Genomic DNA, 17,687 nt, shown 5'->3' with positions numbered 1-17,687 from the left:
TAATTACCGGTATATTTAACATGTATTCGGTGTATAAGACGCACCCACTTTTCCCCCCCAGTTTTGGGGAAGAAAAAGTGCGTCTTATAGTCCGAAAAATACGGTAGATAGATAGATAGATCTTGAATAATGGGAAAATAGCAAAGCGGCTTCCAGCCATAAATTAGCCTGCACAGTCCCTGAAGTGCAAATTAGAATGAGACATTGATGAATTAATTGAATTAACCTAGTTCAATCCAGCCTTTTGGCAGCATTGTACTTTGTAAGTACAGGTTGCTCTGTCTGAGCTCTTAGATCGGCAACAATTTTGTCACGCACAAAGAGCCAGGACCACTAGGGGGCGCTACGGCTTGCACGGAGGTGATGTGAACCCTGAAAAGGGCCAAGGCGCAGAGTTTAAGCAGTAACCAGGTCTTCTCCAGAGCCTTTAGTGGTGAGGATGTTGCGCCGCTGGTTACTGCCAGGTTGCAGCCCTTGGGCACACCACGGTGGGCAAAACACGGTACCAAATCACAAAGCAGAAAGATAGTCAAGGAAGGCTGGGGTCGAGGCAGGCAGCAAGCAAGAGAGGTCAGGTCAAATGCCAGGGATCCAGGAGACAGACACCAGTGACACAGGGGCCACTGCAGGCACAGGGAACACAGGAGACACTGGAAGCAACAGGAGGCACAGGTGACTCCTGTATCCACAGACAGACAGGAACACTTAAACAGCACATCGAAATTGGCTGGGAACCAACAACTGGACGAGGAAATACCACAAGGGCTGGACAGAGGAACCACTGAAATAAGCACCAGGTGAACAGGAACTAGCTCAACAGAACTAGGGGCTCGGCACAATGGAGACACGTTGCATGAACACTGAGTGCTGTGTCTGAGCTAACTAAATAGCCAGGGATGGTTAAGAGGCTATTTCCAGATTGGCCAGCGAAGCTGATAAAGCTTGCCAGCGTAGGCATGCTCAGATTCAGATCTGCCCACATGCGCATGAGAGAGGCGTCTGTGCTTTAATGAGGAAGAGGTAAATGTGACAAATTCATTAGGATAAAGCTCTAGAAATCTTTGTCTGCAGGATAAAATTATTAAAGCAATTTTATCTTTGTAAGGATATTGAAGCAAAAAAATCAGAATTCAGTTACAAAATTGTGGGAGGTAACAGCGAGGCTGCCATCAGAAATATTTAGGTTTTTATACTAGATCAGGCATGTCCAAAGTCCGGCCCGGGGGCCAATTGCGGCCCGTGTTCAGATTTCCACCAGCCCACAGCCTCTGTCAAAAAATCAATATTATTGCACTGTTGACCACAGTTTAAAATATACGCGTACATAAAATGCTATTTTATATTTTATTACAGTTCATCAACCGCCTTGCAAATATAGGCCCGCTACTCGGCGGGAATAATTGGCGGGACGGGAGTCCCCATGTGTGCACAGGGAATCTCCTACATCATTATAGTGGGCGTGTGTGCTGTGCAGGACCCGCGCAAACCACGCACACTCTGATTCCAAGAGCGTTCTCTTGACGGAGCCCGCACTGACACCGGACCCTGGTGGGTGTGTGCTGTGCGGGACCTGTGCAGACCACAACCACACTAACCCTGAGGATGTGGTGAATGTCTGCCCCCACACATTTTCACCTCACCAAATATGTCCCTCTTTGCAAAAAGCTTGGACACCCCTGTACTAGATAAACCTCCTGGGCCACTCTTTTCCTGTATTTAAAAGTTCCAACATATGTTCTAGCATATTTGCCCCAGCACACAATGCTGCACATACATGTATTTGCTAATTCCCTTTTGTCTTAAAAAAATTGATATACAGTTTTACTTTAAAATATACCTTATTCAGTCTGCAGCCTTTGTACTTTTCTAAAATTTTCAAAAAATGGGAATGTGCTTCCTTGCCCTTTAGCAACCAGGAGCTGTTCTGTACACCAGTCTCATTTCTTTCTTTGTGTGATTGTAAAGGGTTTCAGATACTGCAGAGAACACAGACACTGCTCAGGTGATGGTTGTCAAGGCAGATCCTCGAATTTAGAAATGGCTATAAAAAGAGAGATGCCAAAAAAAGAGCAGTACAATTTCTCAAAATTATTTCCTAAAATCCTTACAATGTTTATGGTTTGCTTAAGGCGGAACTAAACCTTCCAATACTCACCTGTTCCTGTTCTGACACCACCACCTTCTAACTTATTCCCTTCAGTATTCTGATCTTCGGCTATCATTGATGTTACTGAGAATAAAAGTGAGAGTAAAGGCAAAACTTTGAGTTGCTACATGTGTTCAGTGGCAATTCCCTAAAAGAGGATATTGCAATATATTATCTCTCATTTCCTGTTATGTCTACAGAACAGAAATTAAAGGAAAATCTCTTGAATGAGACATGGATGGAAAATAAAAACTGGTATATAATTTAAAACAAATGTGGCTTTTGTCTAGAAAATTAAAATCACAGTACTTTCTGATCTGAAAGCCAGTGATTTTTTTTAAACTCTTTATGTACTCAGTATACAAGCAACCCTCAATACCATGTGGGGATATCAGAAAGTTGCGACTGAATAGGCAAGGAGGAAGAGTGGCCCTGAGAAACTAGTTTTCTGAAGAGTAGGAAACCTGCAGAAGTAAGATTAAGGCCAGTATTTCACCATATTTATTCTCCCATAGATAAAATGAACATTTTACCCTGTAGTTTGGATAACCCAATGCTAAAAATATATATTTTTTTCCTGCTGCCTAGAGTTGGGCTTTAATGTAAAGAATTCAATTATAAATACCAAAAAGGAACTAAAAAAAGTTTGCTCTGTTATCAGTGCTGAAAACGGAAAGTCATATCGGTGAGATTAAGGACTGCCCCAAAAAGCAGCAGGAAGAACGAACGCATGATCATGAATGTAGCCACTACTGTCCTGAACTTCATTCTTTCTGTTTACTTCCTTGTTAAAGATGAACGTATTTCCCTCTTGAAGGAACAGATATATGCTATAGATTGAGCTTTTACAGACAAATTTGTGAGAAAAATCAATGGTGGGTATTGTTCTGATTTATTAAAAAAACATGGTGGTATTTATACAATGTAAAGTAGGCGGTACAGAAAAGTAATTAAAGTTTTGAAATGATCAGAAATCCTGAGTGAAACAATTTATGACCCTGATATTCCGGGAACCTCTTCACACCTCCCCAGATGACCATTCCCTTTGATCTTCATTAACACTTTGGACAAACGAAAGGGACACAAGATACAGGATGTACAGGATGTTCAAAACACAATGCAGATGGTCACAATGCAAATGGTCAATTGGTCACAAGCCTGAACCCAAAGATCCCCTGGGGCAATGTGTGTAGATGTAATAGTCTTTTGTTGGTATGAGGCAAAAGCCTTGTGTATATTGTATTTTATGATTCCTTTTTATATAAATCATAAAGTCCACATCATTTCCCTTCTCAAGTTCATTTCCTGAACTTATAGTACCGTCAAGGATTTTGTACTCATACAAGAGACTTGGGGAGCCTGCCACCCACACCACTTACTCATTGGCAACACCGGCTAAGATTCAAATTGGTGTTGCATAGGAAAATAAAATAAAAAGTTATCCAACACTGGTGACAAAGGTGACTCTGTAATCTTTGATGTAGGTCTTAGGTACCAGGGAAGACTGCAGGTCTGGCGTTTGCACTGTGCATCACGATTCCCTTGTTATCAACAGGAAACCCTCAAAGGAGTACTCTTTCAAGCTTCTGCGTTGGGTAAGATGATGGTCCATGGCTCGACCGGGCTTGTCTCAGGACCTCCTGGAAACTTTTAGCTGAAATAAAGGATAAAGAAAAACAAAAGCTTTTAAGGGTAAGAATGTACATAAGGAAATTCTTAGGCCTAATTCTTCTGATATAGTGGGACTCAGGCCCTTGTATGCACCTTGTCCATCCCAAGGGGTTTGACTGCCCACATCTACCATACCTGTTTTGATTATAATGAGATTCAATACATTTTTCTCAGGGGTGATCAAACTCAATTGATTCCTAAAACAAAGGAGGTGTCCCCTTAGGCATTAGGAGTTGGGGAGTCCAGTTGAAGGGTTGCCCCTACGTTATTCATCTCTCTTACTGTTCAAAAGGAGGTATTCAGTAGAGGTATATACTTTTTTGTTTTTACACTTAGTTTCCTAATTTTAAAATACATGATTATCATAGGCAATAAAGCAATACAGTGGTTCTCCAGCACCCATCAATGTCTATAATTCTAGGTTGCCCTGACTCATAAACCATCAGATAATGATCCAACCTAGGATTAAAGACAACATCATCTGACAAGATGGTACCTAAACTGATTACAGTATAGGCACAGCCTTCAATCCCTGAGATGGGTAGTAAAGAATAAACCGTGCAAGTTACATTAGAGCAACCATAAAATTGTGTTAACCACCAAACTTAGGAACCACCTTCCTAGCTTGAAATGAGTGAAATTTGTCCATTATAAGGGGAGGTGATCATAAACTTGAGATCTTGTGACAACTCAGATTGCATTTGGGTGCAAAACAGAGTGAGCTGACTTTCTTCCTGTTGTTTTACCAGCCCAGTGATTAACCCTTTAATTTTAATTTTCATGGTATCAGACAAAGAAACAGTAGCATCAATATTACAATTTTGTAGATTTTCCAGTCAATGATTTATGTCCTATTGTGTGTTCACTCCATCACCTTACATGTTGAGCCTTTCCTCCCTGAATTATTTATTAATACTTCCAAATCCATAGTGTTTAATGTTTCTATTGCAATTCTAACTGCCTGCAAAGCTCTATCCAATATACCTCTTTTTACCTTATTGTGAGTATACCCCAAAATCATGACATATTCCAAAGATATATTTAGGGTCAGTGTACACCATCACTTTCTTCCCTTCACCTATTATGCAGGCCTGTATCAGAGCCATTAGCTCTGCCACCTGGACTGATTGATTTTCAGGTAGTTTCCCCTAAACTGTTACTTGATCATTGAGTAACAACATAAGATAACAAAGTAGCTGGATTTAAGGTTGCATACCTTTTAAGGGTGACCAAGATTGAATTTTTACTGGATCACAGTTTTTCATGAGTCAAGTATTTCCTTCTTGTCCTGTGCTTCAGTTTGACAGGGGCCAATTCAAATTTTAGTGGGAGTGGTTTTTAATAGGGGATAAGGAACACCTCCTAATCCAGCTATTTTGTTCTTTGTTATCATGTAACACTTGCACTCTTACATGACTAGGGTAGTTTGGATCTCCCGTCTTCACCACCTAAAGAAAAACCCTAACAAATGGTTTCCCAGCAAAAACCTTTCCTGCGCCCCAACTCTTTTCTCCTGAACTTTTCCCGTACTTTTCCCCACTATTGCCTACCAGCTTCTACTCCCCCAAAAAACACACTGACACCTTCCTTGGATTTGAACTGGCAAGCAGCCAATTTATTAACAAAACAAATCAAATAACAATAAATAACCAATAATTACAACAATATTTAAATAACATATAAATAATACCTCAATTAATATAACTTATCATATATAAGAACATATAACATTATTATACTCTTTATATATACTTTACAATCCTCACTAATATAAAACTTTTCTCCACCCAATCAAACTGTAAACACAACCCCCATTTTCCCACTGTGCTCAATTGCACTATAACCAAAAACCAACTCCAGTTTACTCCACCAGGCTGCAGGTCTAGAAAAAGGTAAAGACCGCTCCAACCAAAATTGTTTAAAACACATACTGGCCCCTAGCCGCCCAGCACCACCACAGGGGCCACACCATAACTCCTGACGTAAGAACTTGCTGGTGTCCTCCTCCAACTTTCTATGGCGAACCACCACCACTCCCATTCAGGTCCACAAACCTGCTCACCTCTTTATTAATCTTAATCCACCTTATTCACCCTGTCCACTGAGCACGCCCCTTGCCATGTGGTCCTGGCCACCATATCTGACCATACAATAACTAGCCCTGTAAACGCCACCTGTAACCTGAGATAATCGAGCTTAATATCCCTCCCACGGACAACTACCACATCTCATGGATAACTACCACATCCGGTGGGCCGTCCCATGACACGAATCTCCTGATGTCCGGCACCACTCTACAACATCCTGGGAATTCCCAGCCATCGCACCGTAGCCACTTCTCTGCAGAACCCCAGCTGCCGTCCTTCTGGCCGAACTTCTGCCCGCTTGACGCCCCACCAGACAAAGGAATGTCCCAATATCCAAACCAAACACGGACGTGCACCTATAACAAAAAAAAAAAAAAAAAAACATTAAACAACCACCAACCTTATTCCCCAGATTATTGGGGCCCCCTCCCCCCTTCTTCTTCACAGCATGTGAGGCCGCACATATAACTGAAAACGCCTCGATTCCCAATGCCCAATTTGCCGAATTATCCTTTCCCCCAATCCCCATCTAGCTGCTTTCGTGGCTGCCCCAATCCGAAAGAAGTGAGACAAGTAAACACCAGGGTCTATCCCAATGAACCTCAAACATTTTCTAAAAACCGCTCTAAACTGAAAACGGGACAGGCCCCGTCCTCCTGTATCAACACCGGCCTTCCCAACTCTGGCCTTCCCCTGAGAAAATCCCCCACCACCGTGACAGGGCAGACAGGGGACCCCTCCATCTTGAAAAGCTGCACTCTAAAACCTTTACCCAACTGATTAGTTTTGGATTTCCGGATGACTAGACTCACCTCATCCAGTGTCCATGTCACATCTGAAACAGCATGCCCCCAGCCTTGTGCCTGGCCGGGCTGACCAACTCCCCAATTCTCATAGCCCCAAAAAAGGCCAAAACAAAAGCCGCCCTAAACAGCAATCTCTCATAACTTTCCATGCACACCCTTCCCAAAACAGTCAACAAACCCCGTAACAGCTCCAATGACACCGGTCCTCTAAGATCGACCGTCTTCCTCTTTCCTGTAACCTTTAACCGCCTACCGTACCACGAATGGTAAGTAAAATCCTGCCCCTGTTTTAACTTACAATAAAAGGCCATCCCAGCCAATTTCTTATTAATGGACGCAACAGACACCTCTTTAGTAAAATCCTGAGCCAATCAAAACAACAGCAAATGTACCGGCTCCACCCCTGTCCTCCAACCCCCCAACTGCCCACATAACTGTTCCCACTCTGACCAAACTGCAGCATAAGCCCCCCAAGTCCGCTCACTTACTGACCTCTGAATCATATTACCAATCAATCCAGTGCAAGCCTCCACAACACCTCTGGACAAGGCTCCCCATGCTGCTCTGCTTCCGGCGCCAACATGTGAAACCTGTCCCACTAGAAACGAGAGAAGGCATCAGCTATGACATTGCTCACTACAGGAATATGACTAACAAACAAATAAATATTATGCTGCAGACATTTCAGCACCAAACGCCGCAACAGCCACACTGCTAGTGCTGACGAAACAGGCTAATAATAGCCTGCACTACACCCAGATAATTGCAATGAAATCTCACCTTCTTGTCTGCCTTCTTGTCAACGGACACAACAATAGGAAACAGTACCAACACCACTAAGTTCTTAACTAACTCTGCCTCCACCCACTCCTGCGGCTACGCCCCCATGCACCATCTACCCTAAAAATACGTTCCAAATCCCGTAGAACCCGCCGCATCGGTAAACAGCTCCAAATGCATGGTCGACACTGGCCCTTCTAGCCACTTAGCCTTACCATTGAAGGATTCCAGGAAAACCTTCCACACCTGCAAGTCAGCCCTCACATCTTTTGACAGGCGCACAAAATGTTCTGGCAACCGAACCCCCGCCGGGGCAGCCGACAACTTTCTGCAAAAAATTCTACCCATCCTAACCACTCTACATTCAAAATTTAACTTACCCAACAAAGACTGCACCTCCCTCAACCTCATCTTCCTGCGCCCACAAGTGGACACCATCTCCTGCCGCAGTGCTACCAGTTTGTCCTGAGACAACCTACTTTCCATAGCTTGAGAATCCAATTCTATCCTCATCCCCAATTCTTTCCTCTGTTTTGTCCTCTGCTAGCGGCACTCCAAATCTCCTATTCTGCAACGTCCCCAACAAAACCCTTCAAACTGAACTACCCGCCGGCCCAATCAACAAACAGTCATCCAAATAGTGAATGAATCCACGCCCGCTACCGTTCTAACCACCCACTAGAACGTACTAAACATCTCAAATAATGAGCAGGTGATAGAACATCCCATGGGCAAGCATCTGTCCACAAAATACTCACCCTGCCACTTACAACCCAAAAAATGAATGTCTGCCGGATGCACTGGCAACAAGCGAAAGGCCGCTTCAATGTCCGCCTGGGCCATTAACGCCCCCCTTTCCATAGAGCCGCACCCACTTTATCGCAGCATCCAAAGACATGTATGCCACTGAGCATAGGTCAGGATCGATGCTATCATTCGCCGACCCCCCGGCAGGAATGATAAATGGTGTATTATCCTGAACCTACCCAGCTCCTTTTTGGGCACCAGGCCCAATGGAGAAATCACCAAACCTTCCAGCAGCAGTTCCCGAAAAGTCCCACTCATCCTACCCAAACTCACCTCCTTAGCTAATTTTTCGGAAACCACCGCCGGGTAATTCAGTGCCGACTTTTAATTCTTTGGTTCCGCAGGGATCACTGCCAAACTGCAGGGAATGCAGAACCCCTCCGAGAAACCTTCTTTAAGCATCTTTGCCGCCGCCCTATTGGGATACCTACTGAGGAAGGGGCGCATCCTTGTGATAGTTACCGGAGTCCTGCCCTTTTCCATTACCATCACCCCCCCTTTCCTGCTCCGTGTTTGAAACAACTCGCAAGCCCAAGGTTCCCTCCACACCCTGAACATTCATGGCGTCAAACTTGCAGGAACACTCATTATACATCCAACAAAGCCCTTTTTTCTTTCTGGCCGACAACGACCCCCCTTGTGGCCCCCCCCCGAAATGACTGCACATCCCCCGTCTTCCCAAAAGACATAATCCCCATCCAGGGACCTATGTCTTTATGGTCCCATCTCAAGGGCGGCCGCACTGCTTTGCGCTGAGGATATTGTTGGTCATACCGCAGCCACGCCGTCCCCCTATAAAGCTTGTACGTTTCCCTGATAGTATTAGGGTAGCAAAACAAACTTGCACACAGCCCAGGTTGCCCTTCCCCCGGAACATTCGCCAAAATACTGAATGCCTGCAACCAATTTAAAAAGGTGCGTGGAATCAAACGGTATCTGCGCTGTTTGCTCTCTTCCTTGCGCCCCTCCCCCAATGGCCTTTCCACGTTAACCGCTCTAAAGGTAACAGGGAGAAAACGTTGACGTATTCCCCCTTTAAAATGCGCTCGCGCACTACTTCCTTCAGGTGGGCTCCCAGGGGTCCCTCGAAGCAGACATAGACCTCTCCTCTAGCCGCATATCCCACGCTGTCCGCCGCCTGCTCCATTGCATCCAGGCCCCCTGCAGTCCCACCTTCCCTCCCCGTCCCCCCTTGCTACCCCTCCGCACCAAAATCCTGCCCCCACATACTGAACCCACCTCTTTAGTAACACTCCCCCCCTGCTGTAAAGACTGCACAACCTCCCACAGCCCCTCTAACACCTCCTGCACCCCCCTCCAGCAGAGACCCCCCACCCTCTGTAGTACCCCACCCCAACAAGAATACAGCTTCTCCCCGGCTGTCCCAGGCTTCTGCCGAGGCCCAGCATTATGCAAGGCCCCGGCTTCAGGTGAGGCCTCCACCCGCGCTGACCAACCGACAGCATCTTGGGGGCTGCGCTCTCTGGCAGCCACAGCCCCCCCTCCTGGACACTCTTGGTCGGGTCCCTGCCGAACGCAGGGGCCCAACTTCAGGTGAGGCCTCCTCATTCAACGCCTCACCTGCTGGGAAGAGAGGGCTGCACTCCCTGGAAGCCGAAGCCCCCTCACCAGAGCCAATGAAGGGGATTCCTCCCTACCCTCTGCCCAGCCTGGACCAAGCGCTGCCCAGCCTGCATGGTACTAGGGTCCCTCTTGGGCCCCCCACTGTGGCGCTGAGCTCTAGTAAAGTGCTCTGGGCTCAGGCGCACTGGAAGCCTATGCCTCTGAGGCCACAGCCCCCCTAACCTAGCTACCGGGGGCCTACTAGCAGCCCCCCAATTGCTTCTGCTACCCTCTCCTGCAACCAGGCCTCACCTCGTGAGGCTGCTGCAACTCTAAGCTGTGCCATCAGGGTGTCACAAGACTCCATGATGTGGACCTACCTCTAATTTTCCTTCCCAGAAAAAACTGTCCCTCACTTCCGACAGACCCTCTTACTTAAACCCTTCTATTCTCCTCCCCTCTTCTTCCGACCCGACCTCTAGGTAATCCCACCCCTTAACTTCTCTTGCTCACATTAACCCATACTGATCCTACAAAAAAGAGGGGGGGGTGGCCCGGCCCTACACTTAGTCCCTTGCTGCAGGCCTCCCTTGACAGATTAGGTTCTCCTGTGCAGTCCAAGCCTAAATGGGCCTGTGGGGTCAGACCTCCTCTGTTTGAGTATGGCATTTCTTTAAAAATGCAGAGTATGCCCTAAAGCATGACCATAATGGCCACTTGGTATGCTTGAACATTAAGGTGGTGTTGACATTACATTTGGCGCAGAACAGATTGGTACTTTTATATTTCTCCTATTGCAGAGGAAGCAAGAGCTTATGCTGCTGACATAAATTCCTGCACTTTACCAGTGCATTTCGACTCACAGTAAGATGGTGGGATTTCTACCAAAGGTGCTGTATGTTGTATGTATGAGCACTTGAGTACCTTGCACTTCAGACAGGATATGTTTCTTGTTTTTCTTCCTACAGGTGCTCCCCAGTACAAATGTGCCTATCCAGTAATTTTTACCTGCTTCTAAAAGCTTGGAAATTACATTTCCCTATAATTAACTATATATAAGAATGGACTTCGTTTGAATGTATCATTTTATCTCAGCATTCTGTTTGGCTTGAAAGACCCCTTCCCTCATATTTCCTTTCAGTCCACCAAATGCCAGTCACCCAAAAATTCTGATTACCCACTCTCCATACCTATCTTCTTCTTTAGATGATGTATCGTTTACCTTACTAGCAAACACAGAGTGGATTCCAAGTGATCCCAGCTGGGGTAGGCCAAATACCTTAGCCCAGTGACAGGGTCCCTTCCCTGTTCCTCTTGGCAACTGTTAGGCAGCTTTAAGGGCCTATTTTTTTTTTCAGGAGATCATTATCTTGTTTTCCTCATCTTTTAAATCAGTTGTGGCTTGTGTTTTGCTTCAAGTTTCTATTCCATGAATTTCTAGTCTCTCACTAGGGTAGGCCAATTTCCTTACCCAGTGACCTGGTGAACAGGTTCCTCCCCTCTTCCTCTTGGCCCCAAACAGCCGATAAGGTCTCTGACTTGGTCCAGGTCACTCCGTCAGGTGGCTTTCTTATCCTGTATAAATTTAGAAAAACTCTCCTCCTATTATGCCGAGACTATTGTGGGGTTCTTGGAGTCCAAAAATAAAATAAAAATGGGGGAGAGCGCAGGGGGAGGGGTTCAGGGGGTGCCATGCAGCTACTGTTAGGGCAAACAGATTGGGAGGGGTGTGTGTGGGGACATTTTGCTATTACAGTTGGAGCTTCTTAATTTTTGATAGGGGTTCAGGGACAGCATTGCCGGAGGTGAGGGCGGACGGAAGGCAGGTAGATGACCGTGTGAAGGATAGAGGTTGGTAACTTGGAGGATGGTTTAGGTAAGAGGGCTCAGATGCAGTGGGGCACGAGGGTCTATAGTTTTTCAAGTAAGGTGGTGGTGGAGAAGGTGAAGATGGTGGAAAAGGGGAATAGCACTGGGAAGACATATTGGGGATAGAGGGACTTTAGGTCAAGACGAGGCCTTGTTGTCAGTTATGGGATGATGATTTGCTTTTCTTTTCCCTGGTGTCAGTACTGAGGACGGTATTCATTGTTTCTCCCAGGTGTCAGTGCGGCGGGATGGAATTCGCTATTACTCTCTGGTTTTAGTACTGTGGGATGGTATACACTATTTATCACAGGTATCAGTGTGGGATGGTTTCTGCGATTATTTCCTGGTGTCAGTACTGTGGGATGGTATACACTATTTCTTCCAGGTCAGTACAGTGGGATGGTATTTGCTTTTACTCCATGGTGTCCGTACTGTGGGATGGTATGCGGGTGTCAGTACTGGGGGATGGGGTACTCTGTTACTCCATGGTGTCAGTACTGTGGGATGGTATTTACTATTACTCCATGGTGTCAGTATTGTGGGATGGTATATACTATGTCTCACGGGTGTCAGTATTGGGGTATGGGGTAATCTATTACTCCCTGGGTCAGTACTGTGGGATGGTTTTTGCTTTTACTCCATGGTGTCCGTACTGTGGGATGGTATGCGTTGTTTCTCCCAGGTGTCAGTACTAGGGGAAGGTAATATTCCCTGGTTTCAGTGCTTTGGGAGGCCATACACTATTTCTCCCAGGTGGCAGTACAGTGTGATGGTATACTCTATTACTCCCTGGTGGCAGTGCCGTGAGATGGTATACACTGTGTCAGTACAGCTGGATGGTATATTCTTTTACTCTCTAGTGTCAGTACTGTGGGATAGTATACTCTATTTATCCTTGGGGGTCAGTTTTGTGTACAGGTAGGCTCTGGTACTCCCTTGTGTCGGTACAGTGGGAGGGTATAGTCGGTTGTTCCCTATAGTCAGTGGTGTTAGATGCTATATTCTTTTTTTTTCTTCTCCCGGTTAATCACCATCAAGATTCCCTTTAAACAGAGCTCTCCCTTCTGAAGGCTGACAGTATCGCAACACGAGAACCGCCTGGATACCCTCCAGAATGAAGAAGCCTCCGCTGCGAACTCCCCATCCCTGTGGTCTGCGGCTCCTGCACCCCCGGACTGCGAACCTAAGGTCCCTTTACCGGAATACTTTAATGGATAATGAAAGAACTTCCGATATTTCAAGAATTGTTGCCAGTTGGTTTTTGACTTACAGCCACGGACATACCCCACAGATGTTATAAGGCCAAAGGGGTGATCTCACTACTGCAAGGGGAGCCGCAGGCATGGGCTTTCCGCCTGATGGAGAATGGTGACCCCTTTTCCACTCCTTGCATTGTTTTCTCAAAGCTATGGGGGCTGTGTATGATGACCCTAGTCGTGCAGCCTCAGCAGAATTAACCCTGTGCAGATTACGCTAAGGCTCTCATCCTGTTGAAGACTACATTGCAGACTTTAGGGTGGCCTCCGCAGACACATCTTGGAATTAAGCAGCACTCCGCTTCCAATTTCGCCAAGGTCTTTCAGAACAGACCAAGGATGATCTAGCCCATGTCTCCATCCCTGAGTCTTTAAATGACCTTGTCATGTTGGTGACCCAGGTCGATCGTCGTTTGGAAGAGAGACTGTGAGAAAAGGGACATTGTCAAAACCTTCAGTCGAGTACGGCTGCCAGCCGTTTCTTTCGGTCTCCACTAATAACCCAGCTACAGAGGGAGAGGAACCTATGCAAATTGGGGCTTTTTATCCACCCCTCTCTGACACAGAAAGACAGCGACGTAGAGATGAAAAACTTTGTTTATAGTGCGGTGCTGCTTGACACTTTCTCCTGATCTGCCCACGTCGCCCACCCAAGTCTCACTTACAGACCCCTATATGCCACCCTTTAATGACTGTGGGAAAGATGTTTATATCCATCTCTTTTATCCTTCAGTGGCCAGGAGGCCTCGGTGAGACCATCACAATTATTGATTCTGGTACAACTTACTGTTTCATGGACACACAATTTGCCCATGCTCAAAGAATCCCAGTTCAAAAAAGAAACCTTCCTATTGCTATTTCATTGGCCAACGGTTCCACTCCCTGTACTGGGCCAATTACCACTTGTACCACTCCAATGTAGGTACATACCCCTTCAGGGCATCATGAGCACTTGACTTGCTACCCCCACCAATATTTCCAGTTATTTTGGGACTATCTTGGCTGCAGATCCATGATCCTGACATCCACTGGTCTAAGGGTACCATCTCTTTTTCTTTTACGTTTTGCCAGCAGAACTGTTTCCGGGAGACCAAAGAATCCTTAGTCGAGGCCACTTTGTCTTTGGAACAGGAAGCATTACTCCCAGAGGTGTACAGAGAATTCTTGGATGTCTTGGATCCAAAAGGGGCCGATACCTTGCTCCCTCATAGGACATATGACTGCCCCATCGATTTATTGCCGGGGTCTACTATCCCCTATGGCCATATTTTCCCACTCTCTGATCCAGAACTCCTTGCACTAAAAACCTACATAGATGAAAGCCCTGCCAAGGGATTCACCTGACCTTCACGCTCACCAGCTGGAGCAGGTATCTTCTTTGTCGAAAAAAAGGACAGTTCCCTGCGACCAGCGACTGTCGAGTATCGTGCTCTGAACCAGATAACCATCAAGAACCGATACCTACTTCCTCTGATATCTGAACTATTCCAAAGGCTCCATATAGCAAGAATATTTACCAAGTTGGATCTCCGCGGGGCAATTTGGTCCGCATCAGACAGTGGGATGAACGGAAGACTGCCTTCCACTCCCGGTACGGGCATTTCGAGTATCTAGTAATGCCCTTTGGGCTGTGTAATACCCCAGCGACCTTTCAAAGTTTTGTTAATGACATTTTCAAAGACATACTGGACTCGGAAACAGAAGATTTTCCAATGGAACAATAACGCCCAGCAGGCATTCCAGCATCTGAAGACACACCACCGCTCCTGTGTTTGCACATCCAGACCTTAACTTGCCTTACCAGTTGGAAGTGGATGTGTCTGAGCAAGCTGTTGGTGCCGTTTTGTCTGAGAGACAAGGTGTGAAGCAAATACTGCATCCTCTAGCCTTTTTCTCTGAGAAATTATCGTCTTCCGAGCGCAATTTTTCATCTTCATGGCTTCCCACAGCAGATCGTGTCAGATCGAGGGTCACAATTTACGTCTAAATTCTGGGTTCAACTGTGCAAGAGTCTCCAGATCGATGTGGCGTTCTCATCGGCCTATCATCCTCAAGCCAATGGCCAAACAGAGCGCATTAATCAGGTACTGGAGCAGTACCTTTGTTGCTACTGCTCATCTCTTCAAGATGATTGGGTGCGTCTGCTACCTTTAGCTGAATTTGCTCTTAACAAAGCAATGCACACCTCTACCAAGATGTCTACCTTCTTTGCCAATTTCGGGTATCACACAAACATGTTTTCTGACCTAACGCTTCAGAACTGAAGCATGTTCATCAGGAACTTAAGCGGAACTTAAAACTGGCACAGGAACGGAACAAGAAGAATGCAGACAGACATCGGCGACCTCACCCTAATTTCAAGATAGGGGATAAATTCTGGCTCTCTAGTGCCCACCTTCGGGTACATTGTCCCTCCAAGAAGTTGCGTCTCAAGTTCGTGGGTCTATTTTCTATCACGAAGCAGATCAACCCAGGGGCCTATCAATTACTCCTTCCACGCACCATGAAAGTGCACCCCGTTTTTCATGTCTCTCTGTTAAAGCGGGTGAACCCTGGCAGAGTCCAAACGGAAGAACCTCTACCTATTTTCGTGGATGGAGAAGAGGAACTTGAGGTGGAGAGAATACTGGACTCTCAAAGAAGAGGTAAAGGCATACAATACCTTATCAAATGGAAAGAGTTTACACTAGGAGAAAGCTTATGGGAACCTGCGATATCAGTACACGCCACCCGGTTAGTGATTGACTTTCACCTACAGCATCCAGAGAAACCAAGTCCAAAGGGGGGGCACTGTCACAAACCTATGTCTAAATGAACCTTATTGCACATGCTCAGTTTGCACAGTACATGCTCCTTACTCTGCACATGCCCAGTGCGAGCTCCAATCAGAGACTAGGATGGCACTATATGAAGGCTCTATGATTTCCTTTCAGTGCTGATTGATCGTAACAACTTCCTGTTTCCTGGTTCCTGCTCCTGGTTCCTCCATCTCGCTACTCATGCATCCTCTGCTCTCCATCTGATCATCTGTGTATGACCTCCAAGGTTTGTCTGCAATCTATTATCATCACTGTTATCTGCAAAGTCATTGAACATTTGTTTATCCGCAAGGTCATTGGACATTTACCACTATCTTTTCTGCAAATAAACTAAAAGGGACATTTACTCGTTAACCGATATATGTATGTGTGATCTCCAAGTTAATCACCATCAAGATTCCCTCAAACAAAGCTCTCCTTTCTGAAGGCTGACAGTAACATAATGTCTTCTCTTTTGCTTGGAGGGGGGTGTGCTGTGGCAGTTGTTCTTGGGTTGTTGATTCGGGTGGCAGGTGATTCTGGAGTTGGTGGGGTACGGGAAGGCAGTTAGCAGGGGCGACTGGTGATTTATTGTGCAGGGGGTTGCAGGACTTGCCTTAGGTCTTAGAGGGAATGATTTGATTCGGATTTCAAGTTGAGGCATTCAGATGTGGTTAGCTCGGTTCGCATCAGGTTGTGTATTGGGCACTATTGCGTTGGTTGTGGTGAGAGGCAGACGGCGTTTCAGCTGACCAAAAAACAGTGTGCTCGCCTGGAGCGGAGGGGGCGATACATTGAATTATGGTGGAGTGGAATGGTGTCAGGGCCCAGCACATTTGGGGTATGTGAGTGGCCCCTGGCGTCGTAAGGTTCATGCTTGGGGGGTAGTTTCCAGGTGGCGGCTGAGGGTGCCCAGGTGTGTTGCAATCTGGTTAGATACGATGGCCAGGACCAGTGTGACGGGCGAACACTCTTAGTCCAACACTGCCCGGAGTGAAGTGAATAGGGAGGTGAGCCATTTCGGTGGCCAGGAATGGGTTTAGTGTAGTGCTACATCATGTTCGTTTGAGGGTGCCTGAGTGTGTTGCGGTTCGGTTGAATACAGTGACCAGGAGCAGTTGGACGGGTGAATGCTCATAGTTCAACACTGCACAGACTAAGGTGAATATGGAAGAGGGCCATTTTGGTGGCCAGGAATGGGGGTAGCATAGTGCTACATCATGTGTTTGTGGCGGGTGAGTGGCCCCTTGGCATGGTAGGGCTCTGTTGGAAGTGACCAAAATTGATATGAATATGACTTGTATGTAAAGACAATTCTGCCTTCTTGGAAACAAGCTATAAACCTCATTATCTGTGGAGACAGATGCAGTCCCTCAAACATCAAAGGATTGCTTAACAAAGATAATGATTGATCTTCCATGTGTGCAGGCCTGAGGATCATTAACACCTTTGCCAGTTTGACTATTTGGTGTCAATTTCTGCCCAAACCTGTTCACTATAACTTCAGTCTTCTTGGAGGGGGCAGGGGTATATGACAACAATCCCAAGCCTGGGACAAGGACAGTCTGTGTGATCTTTTGATTAAGACTTCACCAAGGATGAATCAACAATGTGATTCGCTCTGGACCTGCAGTGGGGTGTGGTTCAAGGAGAGAAAACCCTGGTGTGTATGGTTGTGTGAGAGATAGAGCTAGACCCCTCTCCTTCCCCTTTCCTATATACCCTTTACCTTCTTCCCTTTTGTATTGAAAATCATATGTAAATAATATTTTAAGCTGTAAATAAACCTTTCCCTTTTGTAAGATCTTTTGGTCCGTTGTTAAATCCAAAACAGAGCACATTCTACATTTGGCACCCCAGAAAGCGTGTGGAACACTAAAATCCACATAGAACCCACAGGACAG

At 46.1% G+C, this 17,687-nt stretch overlaps 2 long non-coding RNA genes across 3 annotated transcripts in view; one reads left to right on the top strand and one right to left on the bottom strand.

Annotated features, from left to right (window-relative positions):
• The window catches only part of LOC140344026 (uncharacterized), a 44,941-nt gene extending 27,479 nt beyond the window's left edge, over positions 1-17,462 (top strand). The window contains exons 3-4 of one of the 2 annotated variants that reach the window (XR_011923455.1): positions 3,702-3,838; positions 12,783-17,462. This is a non-coding gene — a long non-coding RNA (uncharacterized lncRNA). Of the gene's footprint in view, positions 1-3,701; positions 7,227-12,782 lie in introns of those variants that run through there. The other variant, XR_011923456.1, reaches the window with a different exon arrangement.
• LOC140344027 (uncharacterized) lies at positions 3,668-7,528 on the bottom strand. Its single transcript, XR_011923457.1, has 3 exons — positions 7,203-7,528; positions 6,060-6,260; positions 3,668-3,800 (listed from the first exon to the last, which is right to left on the bottom strand). It is a non-coding gene; the product is annotated as an uncharacterized lncRNA (long non-coding RNA).
• Positions 17,463-17,687: the final 225 nt, after the last annotated feature.

This window comes from Pyxicephalus adspersus, chromosome Z, assembly GCF_032062135.1.
Source record: "Pyxicephalus adspersus chromosome Z, UCB_Pads_2.0, whole genome shotgun sequence".
NCBI lineage: Eukaryota > Metazoa > Chordata > Amphibia > Anura > Pyxicephalidae > Pyxicephalus > Pyxicephalus adspersus.
Note: the sequence above shows the minus strand (reverse complement) of the source record. Positions and strands in the feature narration are given on the sequence as shown.